General features: G+C 39.3%; 1 protein-coding gene across 2 annotated transcripts in view; it reads left to right on the top strand.

Annotated features, from left to right (window-relative positions):
- galnt18a (UDP-N-acetyl-alpha-D-galactosamine:polypeptide N-acetylgalactosaminyltransferase 18a) overlaps positions 1-14,867 on the top strand; it is a gene marked incomplete at its 3' end in the record, with an annotated part of 247,101 nt that overhangs the window by 218,801 nt on the left and 13,433 nt on the right. The window lies entirely within an intron of this gene.

Raw genomic sequence — 14,867 nt, 5'->3', positions numbered from 1 at the left:
TGCATTTTGGAGCTTTTCTCTGTTTGCATACCGTCTTTGACCCAGACATCAGCCTGAATAAGAGAATTCTTCATCATCATTCATCTCCCTTCTTCCTCAACGTCCAGCATCCTTTAGATAACAGTGTTACCTCCCTATCTGCCAGCTCTCCGGGCCCCTCAGTGTCTGTAGCTACTGGGTAGACTGGCAGGGGAATTGGCCTCTAATTAGCGTCAGGCAGATTCAGGAATCTCACTTCCAATTTATGTCAGAAGTCAAAAGGATGAAACCCATTAGACAAATCCCTGTGAGGTGTTGAGGAGAGAACTCTATTTTCTCCATGAAAAGTTTCAAAAAGTCAAATAAGGCCGCAAGATGGGACTATTTCTAGCTTTCTTAAAGAGCAGATCTCATGCTGGTTGTAGGAAAAATTCAGAAGGCAAGGAGAATAGTCCAGCGACAAATCTGCAACATATTTCTAGAGGTCAGGTTTATTCTTTGTCTTTGAATAGGCTTAAAAGTTCAAGTTAAAATATTTAACTGCGCTTTCTTTTATTCTTTTTCTATCAATATTTGTGCGTGGTTTTTGCCCGTGTTGATGCTGAACACATTTTTTCTTTTAATATTTTTTATTACTGCAGATGAAAATAGTTGGTTTAAGAACAATGTAGTTGTTAAAATCTAAATGTTTCATGAGGAATTATCTCAAAAAAATATTTTAGATTATATTTTAAGATTTATTGGGTCTCACAAAAAGAATTGAAAAAATAAAACATACCCTCTTGTTGATGGGAACAACCAGTCTACATCTGCTTTACCAGGAGAAGGCATTTAACTGTGTTTCCCTCGAGGACTCCTGGGTGCTCTGGGAATAAAGTGTACTGGACCCCCTTCTTGTCCAGTCCAGTATTACTGACTGTCCAGTCCCTGTACGACCAGTGCCTGAGCCTGGCCTGCATTGCTGGAAGTAAGTCAGATTTGTTACCATTGAGGATTGGATTCTGCCAAAGCAGCCCTTCATCAATGATTCTGTTCTTAATTTTTTATATTATCACAGCCCAGTTGTCTCAAAACTGCACCAGCTGATCTGTGCACTAATGTCATCTGATTTGTGCTCAAATCACTTCTTATACAATATATACAGTATATTTATGCTTTTTTTTTTTTACTGTTATTATGTTTTTAGGTATGTATTGAAGTTCTTTGATATATTTGCATGGATTTGCTTTAGAAAGTACCCAAAGTTACTCACCAAATGGTTCTACACATTTTAAATCCTGTTACACACATCTTTAACTGTTATGAGTAGGGCTGGGTGATATGACCATAATCTCATATCCCCATATGGCTCATTTTATATCCCCATAACGTTATACATAACCATATAAAATTGTTTGTGTAATTTGTCAGATGTGCTTGGCAACAGCAGCAGTGATCTCCTTCCATCTGCAGGAACTATGGCTGTATGACGTTTTACAGGTAAATACCTGTAGCAGCGTTCACGTCTGGAGTTCATTATAAGCGCTTTCACCTCCACTTGATGCTGCTTTTGCAGCTTTTGCTCACTAACTCTATTCTTTATTCTTTATCCTGGTTCTTGCACAGGTGATAAATGAGTTAGTTGTGTCATTGTTGGGACTGTGAGCTACTCTATCGGTTCAACGTTGGTCTTTTCATATCCAAACTGCATCCATGCGACATAAATTTCCCTTCTTTTAGGAACAAGCTAATCAGATTGGGTTGGATGGTCACCTTTTAGTGAATTGAAACGCGTCTGCTACCATCTTGACATAAAATATTGCAGTTAAGCATTTTATTGTGGTGTAAATGATAGAGCCTCATATGAAACAATAGACATTTTTCATCGTCCAAACGATATTTATCATCATGTCGCCCAGCCCTAGTTATGAGGCTTGTTTCTCTCCAGAAGTTCATGACATCTTGTGCATAGCAGACCAAAACATTGAGATAGAACAGGCAAAAACAAACTTGTTTCGCTCAGCTTAAGTGCAGTTTTTTGTTTTACCTTTGACACATGAAGGATGCATGAGGATAGCAGGAGGTATGGAGGAGAAGCAGGTAGGTGAAGTTTTCCTGAGGCGAAGGTGGAGGGAAGGAGAAAAGAGGTGGGAGCTGAAAATAAAAGCAAAAACTCAGATGTTTTGGTGGTGCTGGACAGAACAGAAGTGAACTGGAGCGTAGGTAGCATTTCATGTGAAGTGTGCAGTCTGTATTACTGAATTATTGATGTGTAGATCTTTTACAATATTGAACTACACTCGCCCCTGTGGGAGCAGCCATCAGGAGAGAGAGAGAGAGATAAAGAAATTCACAAAAACCTAACCACCAGCAGGTTATGCTTTATTACCTGGATCAGATGGTGTTTTGTGATGCAGGTGAGTTTTCTGACATCCACCTTTACTGTAATACTGCTTTTATTTGGCCCTTTGTGGGCACCAATTACTTGCAAGGAACTCAATAAAAAAAAATTCTATTTTCAATGCAGAACACATTGCCACGTTTTATTTGATTTACTGCAAAGCCAGGGGAGAATCATCAGGTCCGGCCCACTCGGGGAACTTCCTGAGCCCGAATTGTTTACTTTCAAATGAGATCAAACCCAAAACTTCAGGAGAAACTGCACTTTTCTCTATTGATCGCAATGTTCTCTATTAACCTAAACTGAGAGGCGAGTGTCGCATTGACAGCCTGTCCGGGTTTTTGGAGCAGCTCTCTTGTCATGTTTTTACATCTTTCCCTGCATGGCAGATTTAGATAATCTTCCATTTCTTTTGCAAATTTAATGCTGTTTAATCCACAATATTTATAAAAGATCTCAGTACAGTTTCACAGATGTTGAGTCATGTTCAATTCATTGTAATCAGTAATTTATAGGTCTTCCCCAACAGGCACCTACTTTCTACAAGTTGTGAACACCGCACATACCAGCTCATGTTTTTTTCACATTCTGCAAACACAGCTGTGGCTTCATTGTTGAAACGATGCAACTGACGTTATTAGTAAATCTAAGTTATTGAAATATTCCTGCATTCCTGCCTGTTAGATAAGAGTATCATGAGTTTAACATATCCAAGTTGTTTAAAGTGGCTCTATTATGCACATTTCAGTGAAATTTATTGTAATATGCGAATCCAGAAGGGCAAGAAATCATCAAGCATTTTTCACAAACTCCTTCATTCATTTTGTATTCATCCTCTCAGATCAGCCTCTGCCAGAAACAAGCCAACAGAGAAAGCTCCGCCCCCTGCCGGACTGCAGGCTGCGTCTGATTGGTCAGCTGCTAGGAGTAGTTATACTGAGCAGTGAAGGTGGGAGTGGCTTTCTTTTTGTGAACGTGCACAACTTGGAGAAGATGACCAATCACTGAGTCACTAAAATTTTGAAGTAAAAAAAACTCTCTAAAACCAATCGTTTCACCATGGAAACCTAACGTAGTGCGTGCTGGAATAAATATGCATTTAGGTAATAAAAAAATTTAAAAAAAACTATGCCGCTCATATGTCCAATGAGTATATAACTCTATAACACTGCAGAAAGCTCAGAAAACTAGATATAGTCCCTTTATGGCTACTTTAAAAAGAATCTTGCAGCTGCGGGCTTCATGAGAAACCTTGTTTGTTCTTTTTTGCAAGTTAGCGTATCGGGCATTTTCAGAGTTTTTGTTCATTAAAGTAATTCAGCATTGCACACAGATTTCAAGGAGAAGGTTTGCAGACAATGTAAGAGGTGGTATTTCACATTCATACATCTAGTTTTAGGTGGATGGAAAAGTGAGAAGGTAAAAGCTGCACATTGAGCCAATTGTGTTTTTAAATATCTATGTATTTAATCTAAATCTCAGTCTATGCCTAAATCTAAGCAAGCTGTTTTTTGACTAAAGATGATAAAGAAAAGAAAATGGTCATTAAATCGTTATTATTAAAGAAAGTTTTTGTGGATTTGGGTGTCAAAGGTTTTCACCACAAGAGGCCAGAGTTTCAAAAGGTGGAGTTTATTTTCTATTTAAATCATGTTTTAAGTTGTACAGGAATTTACAGGGTTTATAAAGAAACAGCAAATACTTTTCTGCCCTTTAAGACACATGAGGTAACTTTCCAACCTTAAAACTCTGCATTCCTGACTTGTTTGATAGCACAGTGACATCTAGCCTTCGCTACCTACCAGCCTCCTGTGGCCGAGAAACTGTCCTGTATAACTTTTTCATCCAGGACACCACATGACGTTGCAGCCAAGTTTCACTTCACACGCTAGCAAACAGATATAAAGACACCAGCCGGAAAAAAAACGAGTCAAGATAAAACTGTCTTGCTAGTTGGAGATAGTTCACAGTACAGGAAGGATGCAAGATGAATAACGAATTAACACATAAAGAATTGATTAAGGGAACGTGTCACTGGGAAAAATGCTAAAGCTCTGTAACGTATATTTAAAACTCTGTACTTCTGACTCCTGTTGATGTCATCGTTGTTGTCATGGCAGCATCCTGAGGCTGACAAACCACACGTAAATATTTCATTTCCAACCCGATCATCTCATGACAGCTGTGGTGTGCTTAATGGGTTGGCACCAAGAGGCACAATCTGATATCAACCAACTGGCTGGAAATGGCAAGAGGATCCGTCCATTGAAGGACGCCAGGAACAGAAATAGAGCAAGTGCCAGAGCAAGAGATTCAACATAAAGAGAGTCAACATCTCACTGACTTTTAGTGGCTGGAGAGAGCTCAGAGAAGAGACAGGATGAAAATCTGATGATGAATTAGCTGTCAGTAGTGTGACTTCAACATCTTCTTGACTAGAGCCCACTGTACAGGGGGCAGAATGTGATACATGCTGTACGGAAGATCTAACAGAGTCCCTAACATGTCGCATGCCAAAATCACAGGGAACCAATCAGCTAAAAAAATGTACCAGGTATGGGCTACAGTTACATGATGTTTTTTTAAATTCAGAATTGATCATATGGGATTAAATATTTCTAAACATTATTCTCATGAGGGTTTATGGGGAATACTAATTTAGAATTGAGGTTTACCTGGAAACATGTTGTTAATTAATTCCACTTTATATCAGTGAATAGAGACAGGTTCTGATTCAATTCAGCTTTATTTCTTGAGCGCCACTTCACAACAATGTTGTCACAGGGCACTTTACATACACGAATCAACATACACATCAATTCGAGCCAAATCATACATATCCTATCAGAGAAACCAACTGATTGCATCGAGTCATGACTTCGATCCAATCCCCCATCCTGAGCATGCATGCAGCGACAGTGGGAAGGAAAAAACTCCCCTTTAACAGGAAGAAAACCTCCGGCAGAACCCGGCTCAGGGAGGGCAGCCATCTGCCTCGACTGGTTGGGGTGGAGACGACAGGAAAGACAGATCAACATGTACAATTGCACTTATTCAAAAAGAAATAAGTTAGAGACGGCAATATTGGCATTTATTTATGCATTAATACATTAGAGAAATAGAGCGAGGTACATCTCATCAGGTAACATCCCCATTGCTACATAGGTAATGGTTGGCTACACTACCTGTAACTATAAGAGCAATGAGCATAACCTGGACAGTTGTCACTAGTCCATCACAGGACCAACACAAAGAGGAGCAAGCACTCACCCTCAGATAGAACTTAAAGTAAAGTTTTCACTCTGACAGAAAAATGTATATTTTAGAGTGAACAATGTTGTTGTTTTTTTTACAATATATATCATTTTAAATGTCGATCTTATATATATATATATATATATATATATATATATATATATATATATACATATATATATATATATATATATATATATATATATATATATATATATATATATATATATATTCTATGACAGAATACTTTATCACAAAACAATTTGTTTACTATCAAATATTATGTTTTGCTAGTGTGAAAAGAATTACTTTCATTTTTTTCCCTTTTCCTCCCAGATTTCATATTTTCTGGCATTGAATAAAAACACAAATCCAGCTCCATATACATACCCCGACAACTGAGCCAAGTCCCCAATCAGACTCAGCCTAGCGGACTTTCCTGATGTGCATGCACCCTAATAAAATCTGTGAAATAAGGTGGAGCCAATCCATTTATTTATTTCCATGATTTTTTTTGTATTAAAATAAATACAGTAAGAGATTTTGGAGAAATGCCAAGACCAGAGTTTCGTGTTCATATTTGTTCAGACTGGTTAAAAGCCAAGTTGCATAATTTTTAACAGTTTATGAACAGTGCAGAGGTAGAAATACCAAAGCGATGCATTGCTGCAATCCAGTCAAGACGTGATAAGCCTGAATAACTTTTTCCAGATCTTTGAGTAGGTAGCTAGTTAGATAAAGCTGCCTTCATCCGCCGTAAAAGACCTGTCAAAAGTCTGAGTTGTCCAGCAGAGACACTGTATGGAGCCAAAGAATCCTCCAGTGCCATCGAAACTGTCAGGCGGGTTTGATCTTCCACACTAAAGGACTTCAGTCCTATTTTATTCTAATTGAGAAAGTTCAACTGTAGCTGGCTTTTAAGGTCACCATGACAGTTCAATGATGCTGAAATTGGTTTTTGAAGTTCTGCTGGTGTTTTATTCACCACTGACTGGATTGTGACTGGAAAATCATCAGTGATCCTCATTTTCATGTTGTCAGCTGCAGTCATTTGCAGCTTATATCACTGACTCGGGTTTTTAGCTGAAAAATAGTTGCAAGAAAAGTTGAAGCTACAATATTTACTGTATCTACAGCAGTGAAGAAAAGCTGCAGACTGAAGCAAGTTCTGAACACATTTCCGTTCTTTCTTGCTCCCTCCAATGATAAAAAGCAACACTAACATTTACTTATTTTTCTTCGCATTCTTTTTGCTTCTGGTTTCTTTGTTGAAGTGGGTGGAGGCGAAGGTAATGATCACTTTTTTTCTTGGCTCTGCTTTCACTAACTGGTCATTTAGGGGCTCTGGGTTGCTCTTTTGTAACGGCTTGTCCTGCTAGGATAGGACATGAGTCACCTTCGTGTGTAGTCTGGGCTCGAACCAACAAAAGATGTAAAAAGTGGAATTAGAGTGAAAAGTATCTCAACAGGTTTACAACACCAGCATCATTCATGTTTTCCAGTTGTGATGACAGCTGTAGCGGAAACTTTTCCGTTTTAAACCAGAGACGTCCGACTCCAGCTGTCACACACGCTGCATTTTGACCCCTAGTGAGCTAAACATGAGCAATAATAGCATAATGATATAAAAATAACAAAAATCTATTTTTTTCCCTTGGATTTTGTGTAAAGAAATACAAGAAAAGTAGGGTTTCAACTATTTACTTTATTAAGTCATTTATACATCATTACAATCTACAATTCATAGTTTATCTACTAAACCACAAAACATTTAATGACAGGACCTGGTGTCTGAAAATGAAAAATACAGTATTTCACATTACGGTTAGAGTCACTTTTAAAGAGCAAGAAGTTAGTTTAAATGTAGGTTTTCCATAACTGTGTAGAAATCTCATATGCAGCTGAAGGAGTCGTTTTATCGTCCAAACTGAAGTCAGATTTATTCAGTAAGATGTCAAATATATGACAAGTTATCCCCCTCCATTGGAAATGTTTTATATTTAAACATAAAAACATTTGTCAACTCAACTGAACACATTAGTCAATTTATATTTATTTATAAAGCCTTTTATCAACAACCTGTTGACGGATGTGCTGTACATAAAAACATGAAATCCTGAAGTTAATATTAGAAAATGAGGAATTGTACTTGTTTTATAATACGAAATGCAGTTAATGTTTAATGTCACTTTTTTATCTACTAGATCCATCCTGTGAGCTGCATCTCTCTGCAAAAAGCTGCAACATGAATACAAAAGCAACATAACTCTTTACTTCTATGTCAGGCTTCACGGCATTTAAATTAGCGCAAACAGAAATGAGTAAACTTCGTCTACACTTAATGTTTGTCTCACGTCTCCAACTTTTCCAAAGTATTTCACTTCTCATCCATGAAATGTGGTGTCAAAAAGAAGTCTTTTGTTTTCCTGCTTTGGCGTTTGTATTTTTCATGCGGCGTTTGTATTTCTCTAACACTTCAGGACCACCGTAGTTTTGGCCCCAGGGCTGTAATGTCCATTTATAAACAGTTGTTTCCACATTGAGCACCTTTTAATGGCTTTATCAGTGTACATTAACGTGAAAATGGGATTTCAGCTTTTAGATTAATTGCATTTCACATTCACTTAAAGGATGCTGCAGCACTACTCTGTGCTCTTTGTCTTTGCTGGATGCTTTAACTCAACACGAATGACTTTATGATTGAGCGTCCAGCTGACAGATTGCCTGACTTACCATCCCAACTGCCTGACTGGCTGTCTGATGGCTGACTGGCTGTCTGACCGACTGATTAACAAGTGCTCCAGCCTTAATAGCAGGGAATCAATAGTGCAGTCCAACTCTGCACTCTGCAGAATGACGAGCGAGCTCACTGCAGAACCAAGGACACATCGCTGGGAAAATGCCAAATGTTTGTCTGTGTGTGTGTGTGCGTGCGCGCATATGTGAGTAGAAAGATGATTTGTGGGAATGTGTGCATTTCGATTTATTCACTAATTCGGCCTCTGCATCCTCAGTATGAGCTGCACTCTTCAGGATAGCCCAGAGGTGGAGTTCAGACTTTTAAGTACATTTGTTGGGAGTCACTCAGGAGGTCGTAGACTTGTAGAAAGCCAATGGAGCAGTTTTCAGGAGAAATGACAGAAAAAAAGATGATTGTGATGACTTTAATGGACTTTAAGTCTGTCTGTACTGATGTACAGAAAACCACAAAGTGAAGGCCTCTCTGACTGAGTCATGCCGATTTAATGTCCCATTAGCAACCAGCTGCAACAGAAAATGATGATGAAAATGTCAGATCCAGTAGTGCTGAGCTCTGTGGGTTTCTGATGAACTGATGGACAGATATTTTCTGCAATGCAATAACGTTAAGCAGCAGCTTTTCACAACAGATATGCAGTTTTAAAACCTGCCAGTGATGTGTTTTTCTTCCAAGTTTTGGACAGCTATTAACAATCCATTACATGTCCACACTAAGAGAGAAATATTGGCCTAAATCTAAGTTGAATCCATCACAATAATTGCGATTCAAACCTGCATTTGTTTACAGTAGGTTTATTTACATGCTGAAGGCTTTGCGAAGGTGTTAACCTTATTTCACTGCTGCGTAGACGAAGGAGCAGTTTTATAAAAGCTTTCTGCTTCCTGTTAACGTAGCTGTTGCTGCACCGCTGGTGGCTTAATATTCATAAAAAACACAAGTGAACGCAACTCCAGGAGGTAAAATCACAGTTAAATGAGCCCTGAACTCACACACTGGCTTTTCCCCTTTACCTGGGGCTTTTGATAAGTTTTATCTTCATTACTCCTTGTTGCTTATCACATTTAGATTAGTCTGTTTCAGGTTGGTATAGTATTAAAGATCCTGCAGAAGAAGATGAAAACACCTTTTCTCTTTTTTCATTGGTTTGTCTAACAGGTTTTGACAACTATTTTAATTTTATTTGTAGTTATGTCAGAAACGTTGATCCAGTTTAACCCGAATGAGTTGCGCAAACAAAAGGTCTGCAAGCTCATTTTACAGCTCTTATGTCACCTTAGATCAGTTTTTTAAATTTTTTTGGAAATGATTTTTATTCTAATCAAAATTCCGTATATAATGAAATTAACAAAAAATATGTTTTTATTATTTTTCACACCACAAATGATTTACAGATTTATTTCACATTATTATTATTATTATTATTATTATTATTATTATTATTATTACTATCTGGTTTTTAGTATAGAAAATGAGCTTAACTTGGGCTTGGTTTGGTGACATAAGCATGTTTTCCAGTGAAATGGATCCGTCATTTCACTCTGAGCTCCTTCACTAGAATAACAAACACCTCAAGTCATTTCCAATGAATTAGTCATAATAAATGAGTCAGCAGGAGCAGCGGCTTCACTTCGTGCTTTTGATAAGGCAGGTTGATCTTAAGGCTCTGACCTAGATATTAAATTGACGATAATAGGTGACATGCTGGCATCAAAAAGTAGATTGAAAGCTGGAACAGCGGTGATCTTGGCCTCTTCTGCTCTCTTATTAAAGATTTCCTTCACCACATGGAATATTTAATTAATTAGAGTATATGGCTTCACGCTGACAGTCTGCTTAGGGAAAGTGAGCTGAAAGTTGATGCACCACACTTATATGATTAACTTATATGATTATATGATGATGAACTCCCTAATGCTTTTCCAGGCTCTTAATTAAAATTAAAAAAGTTTCATTACCTTCAACAGCTGAGATGCAGCTGAGAACTGGCGAGTCTTTTACTTTGATTAAATAATCTCAGTGTTTTTAAGTGATCTGAGCCATGCCTGCTGTCGTTACAGCGGTCCGCCTGGGGGTCGCTGGTACGTATAAATAATCAGTAGATCTCATGTGTGAACTTCAGACTCCTCTCTCCATCTCCCTGTGTGAGTATGGATGCTTATGATAGATCACGCACATGTGTTCTAGACACTATCACTCCTACTGATGGGCGCTTTCCCAGCGTTCCCCAGTGGGCAAAAACAGCTGCATACACCAACAAGCTGGAAAGATCAATATGTTTGCAGTCCACAGAAAGCCTCAAGGAGAACACAAGTGTGTTTCTGTTAAACACAGGTCAGCTTTTTTCCTTTCGGTGTTCTACTATTGCAGCCCACCATTTGAGGGTTAACAGGAAAACTCATTGTGTTTCGGTTTTATACACTCAGTTCGCAAGGCTCAGCTCACCGCAATTCCTCTGCGTGTGTGTGTGTGTGTGTGTGTAATTGTGGGAGATGTAAAGCATATTGCTTTTAAAGCAAAGCAGCCTTCCTAAAATACACATTGAGTTTGACACAAATGAGTTTAGTTTCCCCTCTCACGGGGCTCAAGCTCATTAAAGCATATTACTCCTCTTGCCACATAACTAAGGACCTAGTATCGGTGCCAGCCTGTTGTTCAAGTAACTGAGATGTACACACACATACAAAGTGAGAAGTAAAGGCTCATATTAAGCAACAGTAAAGTAAGCCTCTTATTTAAAGTGACATTGAAACAATGTGCAAACATTAAGTAGAAAGCATTCACACATTCGCAAGCATATTCTGCATTCCTGTGCTGTCTTCCTCTGTGTCTCCCAGTTCGTTTGACTTCAGTCAGCTTTATTGGCCTAGATATTTCATCAGCTGTACTGCCAAAACATCTGAACGCCAGCAAATTAAATAACTCAGCGCTCATTGTGTTCCACACATCAAACGTGTGCTTCTTTCAAGCCAGTTAAATGAAATAACTTCGGCCATATGGCTCAAAGCTGAATGACAATTGTAGACGTTTCTACGTGACCAAATAAAATGTTACCAAGACGCAGGTTGGAGATTTGTTTTGATCTGTGCATACCCTTTACAGACAGTCAACTCTTTCATGCCTGTGCCTGTTCTGTAGGCCTTTTCTCAGAAACTGCATACCCATGCATTATCCTACCCGCTTAGTCCAATTGAGGGTCGCGGGGAAGCTGTAGCCTATCCCAGCAGTCTTCGGGGGGCCATGACTATATACAGTAGTATTAAAAATAATTCAACCCCCACTGCCAACTAGGTTCATAGGCAAAATGTACAAACTAGCAACTATTTGCAATAAACAAATCAAACAAGAACCATTTAAATACCTGTGACGCGATCCATGGTAGTTCCCTAAAAATATGGCGCAGTCGGGACTTGGTTTGAGGTGGTTTTATTGAACTCCCAGTAAATCCACCAATCTGCAGCAATATTTACAGTGAGAAAATATGTACAAAATGTACAATATTTACAATGATCTTGCATCCAAACGATCTCCAGCTCCAACAACACACTCTGTCATATGTTCTATACTCCTAAATTGCCACACCAACAACCTTGAGATGGGCATCTTTTCTATACAAAGCCCCACCCCCAACAGGAACTTGTTGATTACAACAAATAAGTGGTCTTTTCCGAAATCTCCACAGCAAAACAAACTCCATAAATATACATTTGTAATCATCACCCTTTCCCACATTTGAAACTACATAGAAACAAACAGATCATTCAGGTGCAATTTGGCATTTAGTGGGTGATGGTGACGTGATGAAGGTGACGTCACTGCCACATTGCAACATCTTCTGGCCATATAAACGTCGTGAAACCATGGAATCTGTTTGGCACTTACCCCCAGCTGACAATGGATGACAACCCGATAGATTCCCCTCCCGTAACCCTAGCCCAGTAACAGAACTATTAGATTTGCATCCCTAACAATTATTGCACTGACAGGTGATTTGACTGGCAGGCAGTGGCTACGGAGATCTGCAGGTGAGAACAGTCCATAACTCATGCAGGCAGGTGGGTGTGGGTGTTGTGGGTGGGTCTGTGATAACGGGGCTTTGTCACAATAGTTCAACACAACACAATAGAAAATGCCACTTTCAATGGTCACTGCAGTCTCAAAATTATTCAACAGCCCAAATAGAAGTCCACAGTGGAACACATACATATCAAGATTTTCATTAGTAGCATCAATTGGGCTTGAGATGGAACAACTTAAATACCTGCATTGTTGACTGGGATGTTGGAGTTTATGTTAGAGCGACTAAGACAAATGTCTAAAACTGTCAGAAGAAAAGGACCCAAAAAGATAGTCAAGGCACTCAATGTCCCTAGAGATATTGTAGGTCGCAAGTTTCCAGTTGAAGGAACAGTGGCTCCGCCCCCTGGTCGTGACAGAAAGAGGAAGTTTTCAGTGGCTGTTACCAGATTCCTGAGGAGGCAGGTGGTCAAAAACCCTCGACTGACTACAAAAGACCTCCAGCAAGACTTGGTGGCAGCAGGCGCTGAGGTTTCAGTTTTCACAGTACACATTGGAGGGCTCCATGCCTGAAGTCCAAGACATATGCCCCTATTGACCCAAAAAGAACAAGAAAAAGTCTCTCCAAGTTGCTCAACGCTGCATTAATTTTAGGATGATGTTCTTTGGAGTGATAAAACAAACTGGAACTATTCAGGCTTCTAGATCAGCAGTATGTCTGGAGGAGGAAGAACAAAGCATATGCTGAAAAGAACATCTTACCTACAGCGAAGCATTGCGGTGGATCCATGATGCTCTGGGGCGGCTTTGCTTCCTCTGCTACTGGAAACCTCCAACGTGTGGAAGAGGAGATTGATTCAGTCAAGCATTATGAAATCCTGACAGAAAATGTGATGCTGTCTGTGAGAAAGCTGAAGTTTGGGTGTTGTTGGACCAAAGCTTGGTTGCAAAAGAAGTCTTTGAAGATATTAGAGCAGCCACTGCAGTCACCTGACTTGAACCCCACTGGAAATCTTTGGTTGAATTTAATTAAGTAAGTTGCATCATGCAAACCCAAGAACATTAGCACAGTGGAGACCTTTGCCCATGAAGAATGGGCTGAGACTCCACAGAAACATTGCCAGAAGCTGGTGTCTGGCTGTGCAGCACATCTGCAGCAGGTCATAAAAGCAAATGGCTGCTCTACTAAGTACTAAAAATGCTCGGACTGAAGGGGTTGAATCATTTTGAGGCTGCTGATTTCATTAAAAATGTCACTTTCTGTCCAATTTGAAGAACTTACGTATGATATTAGTTGTGTTGAGCTTCTCAAATGGATCTTGCAGACAGCTGCTAGTTTGTACATTTTGCCGATGAACCTAATTTGCAGTGGGGGCTGAATAATTCTGAATGCTACCGTATGCGTGGTCCAGAAAGCAAATGAGTGTGTTCAGATAAAGGCATATGAAAAAAAGTCTTAATCAGGCAAATATGTTCTATTAAGAGCAGCCTATAAGAAGCCACTGATAAGCAACAAGATGGTGTTTGAAGCTGCTGATGTTTATGCGGGCGTGCACTCATCCTCAGCACTATGTGTTTTTAACCCTTCCACTCCCGCTAGATTCTCTGCCCGTTTTGATCAGTACATTTTCCCTGGTGCCCTGCACAATGTAGACAAACTTAGCTCTTGGTTGCACGACACTTGCCAGATTGTTCTGGACACTGTGGCCCCACTAAAGACCAGCAACCAAAAGCCTGGTTTAAGTGATGAGACACATACTACGAGGCACGAATGCCGTACTGAGCGAAAATGGAAAAAAGATCATTTACAGGTCTCCTTCTAAATCTTAAGGGATCGTTTGGGTTTATATCAGTCCACTGTAAAGGAAGCAAAAAGGAAATATTTTGCTAATATTATCCTTTCAAATAGTCATAAACCTTGCATATTGTTTAAGACAATTGAGACTATTCTTAATGCCCCTCAGACTTCCTGTTGTGAGCCCTCCTTTGAAATGTGCATAAGGTTTTTACATTTTTTTCATATACAAAGTAGCTTAAGCAAGGGCACAGATAATACTGCCCACATCTGACCCCTCAGATCTGCCTACATGTTCTGCTGTTGTCCACCAGTTTGAACATGTCACTCTTGATCAGCTACAGAAAGTGATGGGTGACCTAAAGCCGTCAGGTTCTCCACATGATCCCGTTCCCCCACGCCTGTTGAAAGAGCTTTTTCCTACTTTAGGCTCATTAATTTTAAGCATCATTAATGCCAGTCTAACATCAGGAGTGGCTCCCAAAATGTTTAAACATGCTGTCGTACACCCTCTTCTCTAAAAACCTGAGCTTGATGTAAATGTCCCTGCAAACTTTAGGCAGATTTCCAAGTTGCCTTTTTTATCTACAGTCTTGGAAAACATCGTTTATAATCAGATGATTATCCACCTACAGGAGGATGATGTTCTTGAGACTTTTCAGTCAGATTTTAAAGAAATGCAC

The sequence above is a fragment of the Telmatherina bonti genome (genome assembly GCF_933228915.1).
Source record: "Telmatherina bonti genome assembly, chromosome: 2".
NCBI classification, from domain to species: domain Eukaryota; kingdom Metazoa; phylum Chordata; class Actinopteri; order Atheriniformes; family Telmatherinidae; genus Telmatherina; species Telmatherina bonti.
Note: the sequence above shows the minus strand (reverse complement) of the source record. Positions and strands in the feature narration are given on the sequence as shown.